The 17323-nt window shown below is 41.2% G+C and overlaps 1 pseudogene; it reads right to left on the bottom strand.

Moving 5' to 3' along the window:
* Nucleotides 1–14847: 14847 nt before the first annotated feature.
* Nucleotides 14848–17323, bottom strand: part of LOC127478575 (chondroitin sulfate proteoglycan 4-like) — a 37925-nt pseudogene continuing 35449 nt past the window's right edge.

Here is a 17323-nt window from a genome sequence, read left to right as displayed (position 1 = left end):
ATGCCTTGGTGTCTGCAAGTCTTCTTAGTTTCCTTGGGTTAAATCCAACTTTTCCATCTTCCTTCTGAGGCTGGCATAAATGATGTGAGACTTTTTCCCTCCACAAGCACCGTCCAGTGGAACACCAGCACTGATTGCTGCACAAGCAGGACTTGAGAGGCCCAGCACACATCTTTCTAGACGGCTAACACTGGAAAATGGAATTGTCTTTGGAAAAAAAACCAAACAAACCAGCACTGATGAGTTCTTGTACTTTTGGAATGAAATTTAAAACTAATTTTTCCTGTATGGGAATAGAGAACAAATACTGTCCACAGCAGCTCAGTCCAAGAAGCAAATAAAGGGTTTCTTGTTGATATTTTTATGAACAGACTACCTATAAGAAATTAGCCACTCTTATAAAAATTGGGTACTTTTTTCTAGTTTTACTTTTCAGATATAATTGCAGCAATGACTCTGCAACTGTCTTATTCACAACTTGTTACAACAGAATATAGTGAAGGGGTGCAATTTTAAGAAAAAGTGAGTAGCATATTGTGGCAGTTTGAGCCACATTAGAAATCCAAAATCCACTTTCCAGGCTTCCCCCACCCCTTCCCACAATTCATCTCAACACCAAAGAGAAAACTTTCAGGCAGAGGCTTCTATAGGGGGTAAAGGGGAAGTAATATACATTTATTTACACAAATAAATACTATACAAGCTAAAAGCAATTATATATATATTACACTTCTATGAGTCTTTTAAGCTCCTCCCTCAATTAGTCCAGGAAAAGCCCTTCAGAGCTGATAGGTAACCAGTCTTTCTCTCGTGGGAGTGTTCAGGGAACCTGAAACACTCCCCCGCCAACCTCCAGCTGTTTGCTACAGTCCTTTCTTCTTCACAGAGTCCAAGAAGATAGCTTTGAGTCCTTTCTCCTTGGTTTTGTGCCATTTCTGCTGTGTCATCCTCTCTCTCACTCATCATACCTCGGTTCGTAGGCTGCTGTAATGTAGTCAGCTTATCAAACATTCTCCAAGTCAGCTTTTGGCTGCCCCCGGTCAAACCTCTGTAGGGTAACTCCCGAGCCCTTTGGCCCATCTCCAATTCTTGCCTGGAGTTCTTCCAGTTGTTGCAATGAATCACAACTGTTTCTCCTGGCAACCAAGCCTCCTCCTCCAGTCTGTCTCTTGGCTCAACTTCAATACTAAGCCTTAGAATCCACCCCCCACTAGCCTCAATGCAGTGGGGGAAAAGCCCCCTAGCCTTGGCCACAGGCAGCTCGGTCCAGTTATACACTGTCCCAAGCGCCCTGAAGCCCAGCTGCATGGGGGGGAAGAGGGCCTGGCCTCCTCCCTCTTACCTCAGGTGCTGTGAGTCGCGTCCCTCACAAACACTCACTCCAGTGCTGCCTCCAACCCTGGCTTAGGCAGGGCTGTGGGATGCAGGGCCTCCTCTCCCCACTGAGGGGGAAGAAGGAGGCCCTGCCACTCCTTGGCCTTCTCACACCCGCACACAGCAGCAGACACAGACAGAATTGCCCACAACTTCCACCAGTTGTGTATATATGACTTTTCAGCAGAAGCGAACAAGACGAGGGGTGATTGGCCCTCCAGGGAACACTGCCCTGGCACCCGATCACCTCTGGGCCCCCCTGCTCTCAGGGGGGCCAATCTCAACCCATGACAACCGTAGACAGTCATCTTTGGTCATTGCATCTACCCAAATCAGCAAGAATCCTATAGAATAAATAACTTTGAAATAATAATAGAAAAAGGCTACCTTATTCTTTGTGCACTTTGAGAGTGCCTTGCTACTTAAGCACTTGGAAAATTGTTTTTTCCTGATGTTTTCAACTATCATTTTTCCCCCCCTGTGTTTTGCTCCCATTATTTGTCTTTTCAACAAACCACAGAAAAATAAAATTGGAAAGAAGAGGTGTCTGTGGAGCACAGGGGAAACAAAGCATTACAGGTGTGGAGAACAGAGGGAAACTGCAACAATGGATTTAGTGTTGTTTGTAGCCTCATCTTTCCAGCCTGTCCAGCAAAAGGTCACATTGCCCAACTCGTCATGTTTCAATGAAAAAGAAACCCATGACTGTTGCAACCAGGAAATGTTGACATAATGGAGTTACTAAGAAAACCTGAATTGTAGTCATTTTCTATGTTAGATACATTGCAGGCAAGGTCACACAAGTTTTATTCACAGTAACACCACTGGGGTCTTTTTCTCTTTACATGGTTCATGACAATCAGTCAAAATGCCTTTTTTTTTTTATCAGCACACAAAATGAAATAGCATTTTCTACAAGCACATGGAAAAGAACATGTTGAGCCTGTAGAGTGGTTGTATCCTGTGAACATATTTTCAGGGTTTATTGCAAGGAAGGGCACTGCAGAGAACTGCCAGCAGGACAGATTCAGGCACTTTCAATGCCCGGGAGGAGAATTAATCCTGTATTCAAGAATTTTCTCAGTACTGGAAATTCTGGACAATGAGCTACCTATGACATGACACCAAGACTCCACCACACTTTGAAATAGTCATTATTGGAAGTAGCAGTACCTGCATATATGGAAGAATGAACAAATTATATTCAACTAAAGAGAGTTACTATTGCAGCCAAGGGCTCTGTGGCACAAAACAAGAAGGAGAAAGGCAGAGCCAGCTGTATAATTTGAATACGACGAACTAGGCAAAGAGAGGGATAGAAAAAGAGATGAGTAGGTGTGGGACCTCATGAACTTGTGGTAGTACAGGTGGGTTCTTCTCACCATAGTAGGAAAGGAGGGAGTGGGGAACGGGACCATCTGCCTGTGCCACACTGGGGTTGTTTGCGTGAGAGGCAGTGAGAACGCAAGATGCAAAGGCAGTACAGCTGAGCCTGTGCCCCTGTCTTTGCACCCTAGATCGCTACTAAGCCCCTTGCAGGTACCTTTGCTCTCAGATCAGTTTTTACTCTCACTATTAGCAGCAATTCACATCCCACAATCTCACACTTTTCTGAGACTGGAATATGACTGAATTCCACTGATTTACTCAAAAAAACCCCTCCAAAATCCCTTTAAAAACATTAATGTAGAAATCTTCGTGTTAATTCAGTCAAGAGTCACTTCAGAGTAAAACATTTGGGACAAACAGAAGATAAGAGGTAGGTGTTTATTTATTAGGTGTTTGTGCAAATGGCCTCCCTGTTAAAGAACTTCAGCTAAAGACATTGACTAAATCAATGCCAGTTAGGATTAGAAGCCAGGATTTCTAAAACCTTGATCTGCATATTTAGCTACCTCTTATTATCTATTTCTTCCTTTTCAGAGCAAGTGATCACAGGTAAACTACAGATCTACACGTTTTGCAAATGATGTAAAAATTGTGAAAATGATTGAATTGATGCACAAGGAGTGTATGGACAAAACCTGAATTGCTTGTCTTAATATTCCTGCATGCTGCTAAGCTTGAATCCTTGAATCCTCTGCTCCTTAATTGATACAGGAATACGAAATGTTCCTTTTGTTTAAGAAGTCAACTGAAGTAAGCAAAAATGAAACAAAAGCTTCTATTTTCCTGGAAAAGCAAGTGACAAGCAGTAAATTCTGGTTAATGAAAGGGGTGTGTTTCATGACAGAGCGATTTCAGGCAGAACTAACCACAAATGCATATCATTCTTCATTTACTGTGAAGTTGAGAAATATTTGAAAGCTAAAAGTCACACTCAAAATATTTTCAAGTTATTAGTAAAACTAAGGTTATCACTCCTGCTACAACTCCCAAAATATATAAATACCCTGCTTTAAATATGTACCTCAAAATGGATAGTTCTTGCCATTACCAGTGTAACCCAAATACTTAGGGACATTTTAAAACGCACCATTAAGAGTCACTTATCTTTCTAATTGAATGGTTTCTGTTGGGAAGTCTCTAAAAAACATAAAACTACTGAATTACTGAATCTAATTTAAATTCCACTCAGACAAGAGGTAGAAAAACCATTACAAATCTGTTCTTGCTCAAAATATTTTTTGTTGTTTATTTATGACTTAAAGAATTTCTCAAACTTGATTTTATTTATTTTGCTAATATACCATGTTTATAAGATACTGCATATTTTTATACTGGGAAAGGCTCACCTCATTTACTTCCTAGGCTGCAATTAACAGTATCCTTGTAATTTCCTCTATTGCAATAATTTTCATTTTTTTCACCCTAACAGTTCAACCATGATAATTCAAAATAGCAGTGTTGAAAGATAAGCGAGCTTTTTAAAAATAAATCATCTCAGTTTTATTTGTATTTTCCCTCATTTCATTTGACAAGAACATTTATTCCCTGATTAAAAAGCTCAAGACAGGCATATAGAGCCATCATTTAGGGCTCTGAGCAACCAGGGTCTATTGAAAGATGTCCCAGCTCACAGCAGGGACATTGGAACTAGACAGTCTTTAAGGCCCCTTCCACCCCAACCCAAATCATTCCATGATTCTATGATTAGAAATACAGAAAAACCAAAAACTTGGCATTAGGGAGTTGCACAACACTTCTATTTGAGGAAAAAAAACAAAGACTAAACCAAAAAAATCAAGTGAGAAACCTTCCATAGTTTAATGGTCTAAAAAATCAAATTCGGTCCATTCATTACAGAAAGGTTATTTAAACTGCATATCCTCCAGAGATTCTGGCCTCTTTACAAGTTACTTTGGTAACATCCACTGATATGGATACCCATTCTTTGGATCCCTTTTCGGACTACCATCCTTACTTCATTGAGGACACCAAACAGCAGCTAGATGTTCTATAATAATAATAATGACTTTTAGGAATTTGAAACCAAAGTGAGAAACAGATTTTCTTAATTTTCTAATAGTGTGAGCTGCAACACAGTGTGAAAATGCAGGACAAAACATCTAGAATATTTTTCTCCAGTGTCATAGACATGTTCTTGCCTTGCTTGTTAAGATAAGTTCTTTTAGAAACACACACTAATGTAATTTCCTTTCGAAAAGGAATAGTGATTTCTTCTGTTTAAACATGGGGAAGGACCTAAACATCTCTGCACTGGACAATAGGAGAACTGTTGTGCTCTGGGAGCACAGCACTGTGAGGACTGTCTTTGTTGGGCCTTGCATAGGCACCCAGCTGCAGACAGATGGTTACTTGACTCTTTCAGTAATAGTGTTAGTTAACAAAAACCTAGGGAAGTATAAGGCAACCCTTCCAGCTCTGCTCTTTCCTTCCAAGTCTATAAATCCCCTCCCAACCCAAAACTTCACTAGTCTTTGAGAAAAACATCTGCAATGACAGAGATTGAGTGCACTGGCCTGGGGTTGTTGTGACCCAAGGACAGGACCCGGCACTTGAACCTCATACCACTGGTCTCAGCCCATTGATCCAGCCTATACATAACCCCTCTGCAGAGCCTACACGTGGACCCCTGAATCAACCACAGGAACCATGGAAGCTTTTCTGAGTAAGACTGGTGGGAAGGAGCTGAAGGGCAGGACAAGGGCCGATAAAAAACAGGAAGCTAGACTTTATTAATCTTGCTGCTCCTCATCTTCTACTGATTAAGTTTAAAGAAATGACCACCTCACTAATGAGAACACAGAAAGAAGAATCACTGATAAATTTTGGGCTCAGTATCAGATCATCAGTGGGTTTAGTTAGTTATTTTACTATAAGAAAGCGTGTCAGCATAGGCAAGACACTAGAAAACTCCATGAAATCCAGAAAACTCATGAAGAGTTGACAGCATTGTACCAGTACACCTGTTATGCCATCTTGTCCCAGTACTTAGTCATCACTTCACACCATCCTTACCATACCTAAAAGATCACTGTGGAGACTGAAATGAAATATTAGAGATGATTAAATTTTATGCTACCTTCCTATTATATATCATTTTTGGTTACACTTGATGAGGGGCCTTTCTGTGTCCCAATGTTGTCCCTAACCTACCTGTAGCCTAGACATGAGTAGCTATTTGTACCATGTTCAGATAAATACAGAACAAGGTTTTGAAATGCACTGACCTGAAAAACCTGATGGCAAGTACCAAGGGATTTGGAAGTTAAACCCCGCAGCCTTACATTATTATTCCTACACTCCTAAAAGCAGCATTTAATAAAAATTCATTCTACAGCAAGCTTGGACAGTGTTCCATGAAGGCTGTCTCCTGCATTCTCAAAAAGCAAGTCAAAATACCTTCTTGCAAAGTGAATCCAAAACAGCATGGTTATGAATGTGATTCTCTTTCTCATCTGAGAAAGAGACTCTGCCATGGTGGGTTCACATCTGCTGCCAGCTGGGCCCATTTATCAGATGTTAGATTAACAGCAGAAGCTGGAGCAGCAGCAGGAAAACAATCTGTCAAGACAAAGAAGACGTAGATGAATATAACCCATCAAAACTTGAAAACAAATTAAGCATTGTTGCAAAAGGAATGGGAAAATGTGTCTGTTGAGTAATTGCTGTGTGGCAGTAAAATATCAGAAAATTTGCTTTGCCTGAGACTGTAGAGAAAGTCTGATGACACGATTTCTGTGGGACTGCTTGTATGAGAACAGAAAATAAAAACAACAACAAAAGCAGTAAAGTAATAGGAAAAAAACCCTTGGTATTAACATTTAAGAGGGGTTGTCTGGAGAAGAAAATTTATGCAATGCCTTTGTTGAAGAACATCTGAATATTTAGACAACTCCCACCAATGTTGGGAATCAGTGGCTTTATAGAAAAAAAATACAAACAAAAATAGCAAGGTACTGTGTTAGACACACAAACTCATACACACAGTTCAAAGAAGCATTAGATATTTGAAAAAGGTTTCCACAGTAGCAACTGAAAAGGCTGCAGCTGCCTGTGCCAGCAGAAAGTAAGAAACAAGGTCTGGATCATGAAAGGGAGGTTGGTTCCCAGCTGCAGGCTGCAAGACAGGGCCAGTCTCCATTCAGCTCAGTCTCCCAGCATTCCCTAGTCAGTGACTCAAGTAACTGCTAAACTAGCTCAGCAATTTTCCTTAGGAAGCCCTGGAGGTTCCTCTAGACAACAAATTTTCCTTTGTTTTTTGCACACAGTAGTGGAAAGGGTGGAACACTCACCTAGCTTACTGTAGTCTTGATCCTAGTTCTCTGGAAAGCACTCTGGATGATGATTGTTTAGTATCTTCTTGCTCATTCAGTATTTTTGCAAAGAGCCCCTATGGTTCACAGCTTTGGGTTCTCTCCTGGGAGCGGATACCTTTCTCGGTCAGAGAGGTAGAAGGTTTAAACCTGCATTCCCACAATATTATATGAATGGCCCAATCACCATCCCTACCTAACACCACCAAGACTTTCCCAGAGGATGTGGCATTTGCAAACTCAGTGACAAGGAGTAGGCTAGAGCCAGATCATTTGATGCCCTGAACTGCCAGTCTGGGCTCTCTACTCCATCCCTAAGCAGAGTGTAAATCCAATGCAAGCCCAAGGAGTGGCCAGTTTGATTTCAGCATCTCCTAGTGAAACAAAGCACTGCCAGGGTTCCTACTGGAGTGTTGAAGGTTTTGTGAGTGTTGCTGTATGCCATCAGCTACAAAGGTATGGTGATTCCCAGGTCCTTGTTGTGATTTACCTGAGTGAAAGAGCTCACTAGATGTTTTTCCTTTTTATCAGTGGCTATGACCACTGGCTTTCACAGGTGGAGCAACATGCTGGTGTGTCCCAGTTGAAGAGACTGGAATGTTTGCTAAAGAGGATGAGTTATGAGACAGACCAAACTCCTCTCTCTCAGCAATTGTAAATTCAAAATTAAGGGGCTTTAATCGAGGAAGTGTGGAAAAAAAAGAATAACAACTCTTTATTAAAAGATATATGTATGTTGGCAAGAACAGTAACAGAACATAAAAACAATAGTCCTGTACCCAGAAGTCCCCTTCAGACAAAAGAAAAAGTCTGGATACTTCTCTGTCCTTTAGCACAGTTCTAATCACGGTTGGCAGGGGTGCTGTTGGGTCACTGGAGGTGCAGAGCCTGCAGTTCTCTGTGGTGACCTGTTGGGCTCTGGTGATCACCGCGTGGGAAGAGGGTCTGGGGGGTGGTCTCGGATCACGGGAGAAGCCGGAAAAAAACCAAAACAGACCCTTCCCGCAGTGGAAGAAGGGCAGGAGGAAAAGCAGTCCACCCCTCACGGGACTCACTGTTGTTCTCAGATGACGGTGTTTCAAAGCTCCTCCTTTTCTCCCAGTGAGCACAGAGACTCTCCGATGAAAACGCAGCAGGTCCGGGCTGGAGACAAAAGACAGCTCGCAGGCAAGTTGAGGCCAGCAGTCAGGGCTGACCAGGACAGGAAGCCAGAAAGACAGATCTCCAGGCCTTCTCTCCAAATGCCCGCATGCAGACCCCCATCTCCATCCAAGAGAGACAACTCAGCCCTCTGACCTCTCCCCTTCTGAGAAGAGCCAACCACCCCCTCCCAAAACTCCTCCCCTCTCCCCCCAGCCTCTGATGGAGCCATCGTTAGGAATGCAGCCTGGCCAGCTAGTTCTTTTGTAAGGCTAATTGACTCCTTTCCCCCTTTCCATTAAACTCCATCTTTCCTACAGTGGGGGGCAGGGGGAAGAAAAAATTCTCCTGGATTTCTAACCTATAACATGGTGTCAACAATGTTTGCTCCCATTACACCCTCCATGAGAGATCCCTCTGAGCCAGGTTTGAAGGAGCAAACTGGCACAGAGAAGTCACTTTCAACCAGTCAGGCAACAAATCTGCTGTGTAACTACCTGTATTTCCAACATTTGTGTTATTTTCAAAGGATGCAGGAGTCCTGTTTGTCTACCCTAAAAGCAAGAGAGGCTGTGCCATTTCCTGTGCCTGTGGAATCTTCAAAGGCAGATTGCAGAGACTTTGAGTCAGGCATCTTCCTCCTTCTCTGAATCACATGCTTGTGCAGAAGCTGTTAGTCACTTTTGTCATCCATTCTAGCATGGGACAAAAAGTTGAGCTCAGTGAAGTACTTTGTAAATATAAATATCTGCTAATAGGAAAAAAGTAACTTCCTTCCTCTATGGAAACTGTAAACAAGAAAATAAAAATACCTTCTTGACATAGTTGCTGGATCCACCTCTGGTATTTCTTAAGCATGTGCTGTCAGTATAACCAGTTGGATGATTTCCCCACACAGCATCCAAAACACACTTCCAGCTACAGCTGCTCTGCACTTGCTGAAGAAAGGCAGTCATAGTCTCAGAGGACTCTGCACTGGCTGCACAAGTGGCCTCATCATTTTTGCTGTATTTTGTTTATGATATCAATAGCTAAGAAAGAAACAGGTTTGCATCTTGCATCATCAGAAAAGAGTTTGAAGACAAAATACATTTTCCTATTTATCTCAAACTATTCCACAGTTACCCATATGTAGCAGGGTTGGTGTATTTTTTTCCTAAAGCAGAAAAGGTGGAGAAGTTGCCAACAGCAGCCATGCTATTCCTTGAAATACACTTACCAGCTCCAAGAGTTCTGGAGTTAAAAAGACTTTGAATCATTTCAAGTAGAATTTTTCTGTTGCAAAGTCTATGCACTGGAATGCCTTCTCATTGAACTTTCCCATAAACTAAAGAAACATGTACTGGTGACTTGTGACCACTGAGCAATTAAACCAGCTCCCTAACAGAAATAATTCCTAGGCAGTCAGACTTGTTTGAGGAAAATGACACAATGGAGAGTGACATTAACTGTCACTGAGGTAAGGGACAAAGCTGCATTCAGGTTTGTACATCCATCCTATACAGATTGTAGCTCTAATGCCTGGGAGGAGATGCACTGTTTACAACTATTACAACTGCTCCTGGCAGAGGCTCTGATTTATATATGATTTATATATATATTATTATTCTGTGTTTGTGTTTCTTAGAAAAGAAAGAGGGTTTGTTTTAAAGAAAGCAGAACATGTGTACATATGCATTTCTTAGAAAAGTACTGCCCTCTGCTCACAGCAGGCAACCCGAGAATTTCCCAGCTGGGTGGAAGGAGGGAATCTGTGAAACTAGATCAGGGCTCCACTGCTTGACAGCCACTGAGAGCAACTCCCTCTTCTGCAGCTGCACTCAAGATGCAGGAGAGGATCTCTCTCTGACAGCAGCAGCAGTGCAGAGGCCAGGCAGTGAAGGCTTTCGTCCTCTGTCTGTGGAACAGCCCACTATGACATGAAATAGGCTGCCAGATGTCCAAGGTCTGCCAAGCACAGCACAAGCTGCAGCTGAGTTAGGTGTTGAGGGAACAAGCTGCTTCTTCCTAAGCTGTAGTGTCACTGAGGGGCACTATGAATTCACCATTTTAGAAACTTCCAGACTTTCTAGAGAACCAGTGAAATGGGAACGGGATTAAATGTGTCTTTAACTGTAATTCGTGGGTTCAGATTAGAGTAGGCTACAACAGAGATCTGTGATGACCAACTGTGACCTGCCTATTGGCTCTTGAATGGCACACAGAGAAGTACTGTGCTTCTGAGGGCAGATCCCATGCTCAGAAGCAAGGAGATGTCTCCAAATCCCAGAAATGAGCACCACAGGGAAGACGAAATGAACATAAGTCCTGCAATCAGGAGAAAGGTGATTCAAGGAAGAAAAATGAGCAACTTGTCTCACTGATGATTATACTATAGCATTTCTAGAAGCGTATAGAACCTGAGATGGCCAATACAGATTGGCTAAGGGATTCTATAAAGTAGCCACTTGATTGTTCTAGTCAATTCATCATACTTCTGCTTACTTCTACTCCTTGGTCTAATTTTATCCTAGTGCTGCTCTTCAACAGTATTTTGTTCAGTCATGTGTAAGCAAGATCAGTTCTAAAGCTACTTTCCTTTCTTTCAAGGACTAAGCTCAGGTCCATCTTTGTTTGCATTACTTAGCTCAGTGCCCAAAATCAAGACCTCTGTTGCCTTACTTATAAATACCTTTCAGTGTCTGCAGATAACTAGATTTACCATTAATCATTAATAACAACTACAATCAGTCAAAAGCCCAAGCAAGTTCACCTTACTTCACTGCACTTTGAACCTTGTAGCTCTGTTTTTAAGGTAATATTCATGCCAACAGACTTTAACATCTGAGTTACACCCTAGGCAACTTAGCTCAGCCAGACTGGGAGATGGTTATATAAGAATTTTGGTAATCTGATCTGATGAACCCACAACTGGACTTCTTGAAAGGCAGCCACCTTCCTAAGTCAACACTCAAAATGTTCATGCCATAGGAGATTTATTTCTACTAATTTCTTGCTAGCTGCAGAGGGAAGCAGAAGAAAAGGCAAACTGAACTTTTAGGTCTTCATACCCCTCTCTCAATACAACTGTCCCCTTTAGTGGGAACAAAACTCCTCTTGATACTTTCTCTTCCCATTCTCTCGCGGGGAGGTGAGCTCTGCAAGTAGTAGTGGCTCATAGCCTACTTGTCTGAGGCTGAACCCAGCACATCACCTCTGCCTTTCAAACATGCCCATAGGTCTGCTTCCAAATGACCTTCCCCTGCTTTTAGAAACTCTATCTAATGCCAGAAAGCTTGTCTCTGTAATCCTACTACCTTTCCCTGCCTCTGTAAACAACCTCTTCCTCAGCACCCACTGCTAAGCAAAGCAGCTTCCCTGGTGGCTTTGCATGTCTCAAACCAACCTCCTATGTGCTTCTGCCTTTCATTTATATGTGCTTGAATATGTACTTGTATGTGAAATACAAACTCTTGATTACTCTGATTTTTTTATTCTCTCAAGAATTTCCTCATCAATGTGCTTCCATGCACCATATATAAAAGGACCTGTGCAAGATGAAGTTGTACAGTGTACGAGCTGGAGTAAATCTCTGTGATCATTCACATGCTATACATCGCACGAAGTTATTCCAATCTACTGCTTGTGTTCTTCAAAGAAGTTCTGACACTTGGTAACATCCCATATCAATGCTCAGTCTGCTCATCCTACATTTTTACTCAACAAATTTATGCAAACTAATGCCCCTCTCACTGTGATGCTATGCAAATATTTTGCAGCTGAAATCTCAGCCTATAAATAATTCCATGTCTGGCAGTGCCTACCAGCATGTATAAAGCGTTCCCACAAATATAACCAAGCAGCAAGACTAGAAATGAGGAAACAATCACATAAAGCTAGCACTTCACCACACAGAATCTCCGTACAAACAGATGTGAAAATACAGATTTCCCCAGTTGCAATGAAAGAACATTTTGTTCTGGGATTACATATGCAAACTCTAGCAGGAATTATTTAGCTTGAAACGGGTGAAGATAAATTAATACAGTTTCCATTGAATATGCCAGGACAATTATTTTCAGCCCATTTAAAAATATTCACAGAATGTACTTCAACATAGCATCACAAGGACTGATTGAAAAAAACAGTGCAGGCAGGATGGAAGCCTATAGCTAAGGACACGTAAGTACCTTCACTCTGGATTTGGCCCTGTAGTAGGGAGTAATAGGATACTGCAGGGAAAGGTGTAGCTGGCCCTTACTAATATTTTAATAAAAGGAAAACCATAAGAGGTTTATGACCATTTCTGTCCTATTTTATCTTCTTCCCAAACCAACATTTTCTGAGCTGTAGGAGGGGAACTAGACTCGTTACTGCTGAGACAGATTTCTGCGCTCAGGATGCTGAGTCATGGTGCAGGGGAAGCTGCTCCCACAGGCCACCAGCATTTCTGATGTATCAAGAGAAAGTTCCTTACCTCAAGTTACAGGAACAACTACGAAGCACCTGAGTTCTGATTAAGAAAAAAAAATCAGGTTGAACAATGCATTTGGTGTGAGGCTGGAGTAAGTGCATACTTTTGATCAAGTGAAAAATCAAAGACTAAACACCACTGATGTATTAACAGTTAAGAATGTGATATTTTAAAATCTTCCAATCATGTGCAGCTAAATAACAGAAAATCTTCCTGAAATTAGCCCAGTGCAGTCCTGTTTGAGCAAGTTCAAATCAATGTATTTATTCTCATGTTACTTTCATTCAAGCGCTGGACATGGCCAGGTTAGACGCAAAATGAGAGGTCTCTCCTTTTCTAGCCATACACATTGTGTTGCACTGGGCACGGCAAAACAGCCATCCCAGCATATGTGCAATTTAAAAAATAAACATCATAAAACTCAGAAGAATGCTGTTACTGGCACAGGGATCCTGTTCTGTCTCTTCACTGTTGTGACACAGCATTGCACAGGTCTTTAAAGAAAGCATAAAAACTTAACTGTGTAGATTATAAACAAAACAGTTTACTGATTTAATATATGTTTTCAAGGGACTTCCATGTTGCAGTTTAGAACTCCATTTGGTAAAAAAGGGAATCCTTCACAAACCTCATCTTCACTAAATAAAACATATAACTTCAAGGTCAAGTGAAACAACCAAAATATTCAAACCAGATCCTGACCGTTAACTACGTAGGTTCCTAGAATCACAAAAGAATCCATAAGCACAAAATGCGGGGGTTTTTTGAGTTTTCTAGATTGATAGTAATTTAGGAAACCCAGTATGTGATTCATCCTAGCTAGACTGTACCATCTCAAAGCTGGACTTCTAGCTAAGCCAGGACTGACTTCTCTCATCTATATAAAACATCTGTGTGTGAACAACGTAGACTGTCCTCTGGCAAAGATTACTCTGTACCATCCACAGAGAAAGTTTACATTATTGTAATCAGATTTTTTACTTTTTTTTTTTTAAATAGGGATTCAGGGTGGGATATTAAAGCAAAATTCATATGTAGTAATCAGCTACAATATTACCTCTGCATTTTGCATTAAACCAAGTAATCACTGACACAATAAGCTCACATCCATACACAGTTTTCATTAAAACATTGCATAATATGGTAGCCATTTTGGCACAGCTGCCTCACAGTAGCAACAGCTGAGGGAGAAAAATGAATGCTTGCACACTACTCTGATGAATTAGGTGTTTAGGCTGATTTTAACAATTAAAAACAAACAAAAAACAAAATTGGAAAAAACCCTCAATGTTTTAAAAATTGAGCCAAATGCTCAAGATTCAATCCCATAATTCCTGATCTACTTGAAATGAACATCTGTTGTCAGCCAAAGCCATTTTGGAAACAGTGAGTAAGACTTCATCCCCTTATGCTAAAGCCAAAAGAGCCTGCACAAATTCTATCACCTTTTCTGAGGTTTTCATATAGGATTCCTTGCTCAGAGCATGCAAGTCTCAAACTCAGGAATGCCCAGTTGTGGAGTTCTAATCGCATTGCAGGTGCTTTGACTTTGTCACTATTATGTCATGGTCTCACTTTTACATTGCCAGCAATACAGAAGCCCCATGCTCCATCTCTACTACGCATCCCGATCTGGGCACACCTGTCCTTACACCAATATCTTTATTAAAATCTCATGAAGCATGCATTTCACTTTCATATTTTTGTTCAGCCTGTCACAAGTCAGCAGTGTGCATTTTGTCACCAGACTCCAGGAGCTTTCTGCATTGTCCAAACTGTACCAAACTGTAGGCACACCACTTGATCTCCTGGTCAGAATTGGAGCATGAGACCTCTTGCTGTTAACAGGACAGTCTCAGTGGTAGAGCAATGTGGGGCAGGCTTCATTAGGTGGCAGGAAAGCGTCAGGATTACAATTCTTTATTCCTCCTTGGAGTGTGGCCTTGGAGAAGGTGTAAAGGGATCAGGTTGCTGCTACTGTCCAGAAGGCATTGGAGGCAGCCTGCAGCTGACAGCTGGGATCTGGAGGAAGCTGCTGTCTGCTTGGTATTAGTAGAAGAGGTCTCAGGAAATGGCAAAAGACATACAGCTGTACCTCCGCAAAGGATGCTGGGTTGCCTCTGTGATGGCTGACAACACCACCTCAAAACAGTGCCAGAGTGGAAAAGCAGGAAAGTCCACAATGCAGATCTACAGTGGTCCATAAGAGACACATGAACATCCCGAGCCTTTTACACTGATCAGTTACTTGAATTCACATGCTGCCATCAGGGAAAATATGGTAATGACAGACAAAAAACCTTGGTGTTCAAATACATTTTAGTTTGAGCACATAAAGGGTTCATATCTTTAGTCTCTGGTGCCCTAACAACTTGACCAGCTGAAGAGATGGCTTGCATATTTTCTGGTGACGAGCTACTCTCCTTGAAGTGGGCTCTGAAAAATGTATTGCTTAAAAATGCACCGCGATCATGGCTGAACATGGCAGAGGTGGTAAAAATGAGAGGGACTATCCCCAGTGCTCCTGTGTTTAGTTATCAGAACACAGCAGTATGGAGTTTAAGTCTGGCCCTCCTTGTAGGTAAAAATTTCCCATAATTGAAATATATAAATTACAGAAACATACCTAATCATCAACAATAAAAAATCATCCAAAACAAAGCAGCATGAAATGAATAGCACCAAGGCTCTTGAGATCCATAAATCCATTGTATAAAAGTGAAAATGACAGTACGTAGGCCTAAATAAAAAAGGTATTCCAGTGTTAACTGAGCGAGTGCAGTCCTGAGAGTGCTGAGAACAGTGTTTTTACAAAGAAGCTATCTGGAAGCTGTAACAATATAGAGGTAGAAAATAGATGAGGATTTGAGTGGTAGTAAGAAACTTGTTATGATCACAACACCATTCCCTTGAGTTTATTCAGTTCATTCTTTGAAGTCAACAGGAATTTTGTCATTTGTCCTCTGTGGAAGAAAAACTGGACCTTAACTGGAGGCTGCATATCACTGTAGAGCTTGGATTTCCAAAAATGCTAGAATATTCCCTTTGAACAGAAACTATTTTATCACCAGAGCAAAGTTAGTAAGTAGGTAATACTCTGTTCGTAGCGTGTAAGGCATATGTGTTCAGTGTTCTGGGAGATGAAGGGTAAATTGTGAAACTTCAAAATAGGACACATGCTACCTCACAGGATTGTTTCTATCAGTAGCTCCATGACACATGACAATATGCAGCACAGGACTTAATTCTACTGTCATCTGCTTGAATACACAAACTCCAGAGAAAGTTACGTTTGCTTCACTGAAAGCAGAATTAACCCCTTTGCCAGGAGTAGGAAATTTTGATATGCACATCCAGACATAACCTAAGCCTGAAGATAATTCAGCAGACAGGCTGGCTGGCAGATACACGGTTTTTGGCATGTGGATTACGGGTCACAGATGTATTTTGCCAGCCTGCAGACACTAAAGGCTAGAGTTCAGTATCAAATAAGGAAAAAGAAATCAAAAGAACAAACAACATCTCACAGCATTTTACCAGAATCCTTATTCAGTACTGTACTATTGTTGCTGAGTTGAATTCCGGATTTCCAGTTCAGTGACCTGGATGAACACCCGTCAAAATAATCACAGCTTTGTTTCTTCAGTACTGGCCTCTGAACAGCCTTCAGGTCAAAATTATATTATTGAGATTAGCACCATAGCAATTACCTATTGGAACAGTTTAAAGTTCTTCGAATACAAGTTATGGTTCAGGAAGGAATACAAGACGTTTATAAAAAATTACTTCTTCGGAAAAAAGTAATTCTATTAAAAATATATAATCCATGATAGAACATTCCATTTTACCTGTCATGGAAAATAAAAAATAGTGCATACATAGAATGCACTCAAAATACATGAGGCCAAATTCTGCACTGAATTAAGTGAGAACTTTGCTGATGTACTAGCTGGAAATCTTCTTTTATGGCCACTGTAATCACTAAGATTTTTTTTATTATTATTATTTCACAGGTATTTAGATTTCATCTAGTGCATCATTTGACCTATAATAAATGAGTGTATAAAGAACAAATTATATGTCAACAACGTATATTCTCTGTTCCATACTACATCAATTAGCATGACCAAAACTGGAGTAACTACACCCAGTACTGATTGTGCTTCAAAGTTGGGTTTGTTTTCCGACAATATTGGATGACTTCAGGATCAAGATTTAAAATGCTGTTTTGCAGAGGCCTTTCTATAGTTGGAGAAACCACTGCAGGAAGCAGCTACCCATGTCTTACTGCCATGAATGTTGATGCTGTACTTCTCTCAGCACCCTTCAGAAGAGGAGTCACTGTAACAGCAGGTACAGTCAAGCTCCATTCCAGACACCGACCTGGACTACTGAGGATTGCATCTGCTTGACTTTTGACAAGTGATTTCGTCTTCTCTTTCTTCTGGCACATTAACAAAATGCACACAAAAGTAACAGCAACAATGAGTAGCACAGACACCAGGACCAGAGGGATAATGATGTACCAAGCATTGCTGCTTTCACCCCCTTGTTCTCTGGGACTCTTGGCATTAACCTGGCTTGTAGTCTTTATCTCCTCAGATACACTTGTTCTCATTGCCAGATTTAGCAATGG

The sequence above is a fragment of the Manacus candei genome, unplaced genomic scaffold (genome assembly GCF_025592945.1).
Source record: "Manacus candei isolate 608988 ecotype Guabito, Panama unplaced genomic scaffold, ASM2559294v1 h1tg000061l, whole genome shotgun sequence".
NCBI lineage: Eukaryota > Metazoa > Chordata > Aves > Passeriformes > Pipridae > Manacus > Manacus candei.
Note: the sequence above shows the minus strand (reverse complement) of the source record. Positions and strands in the feature narration are given on the sequence as shown.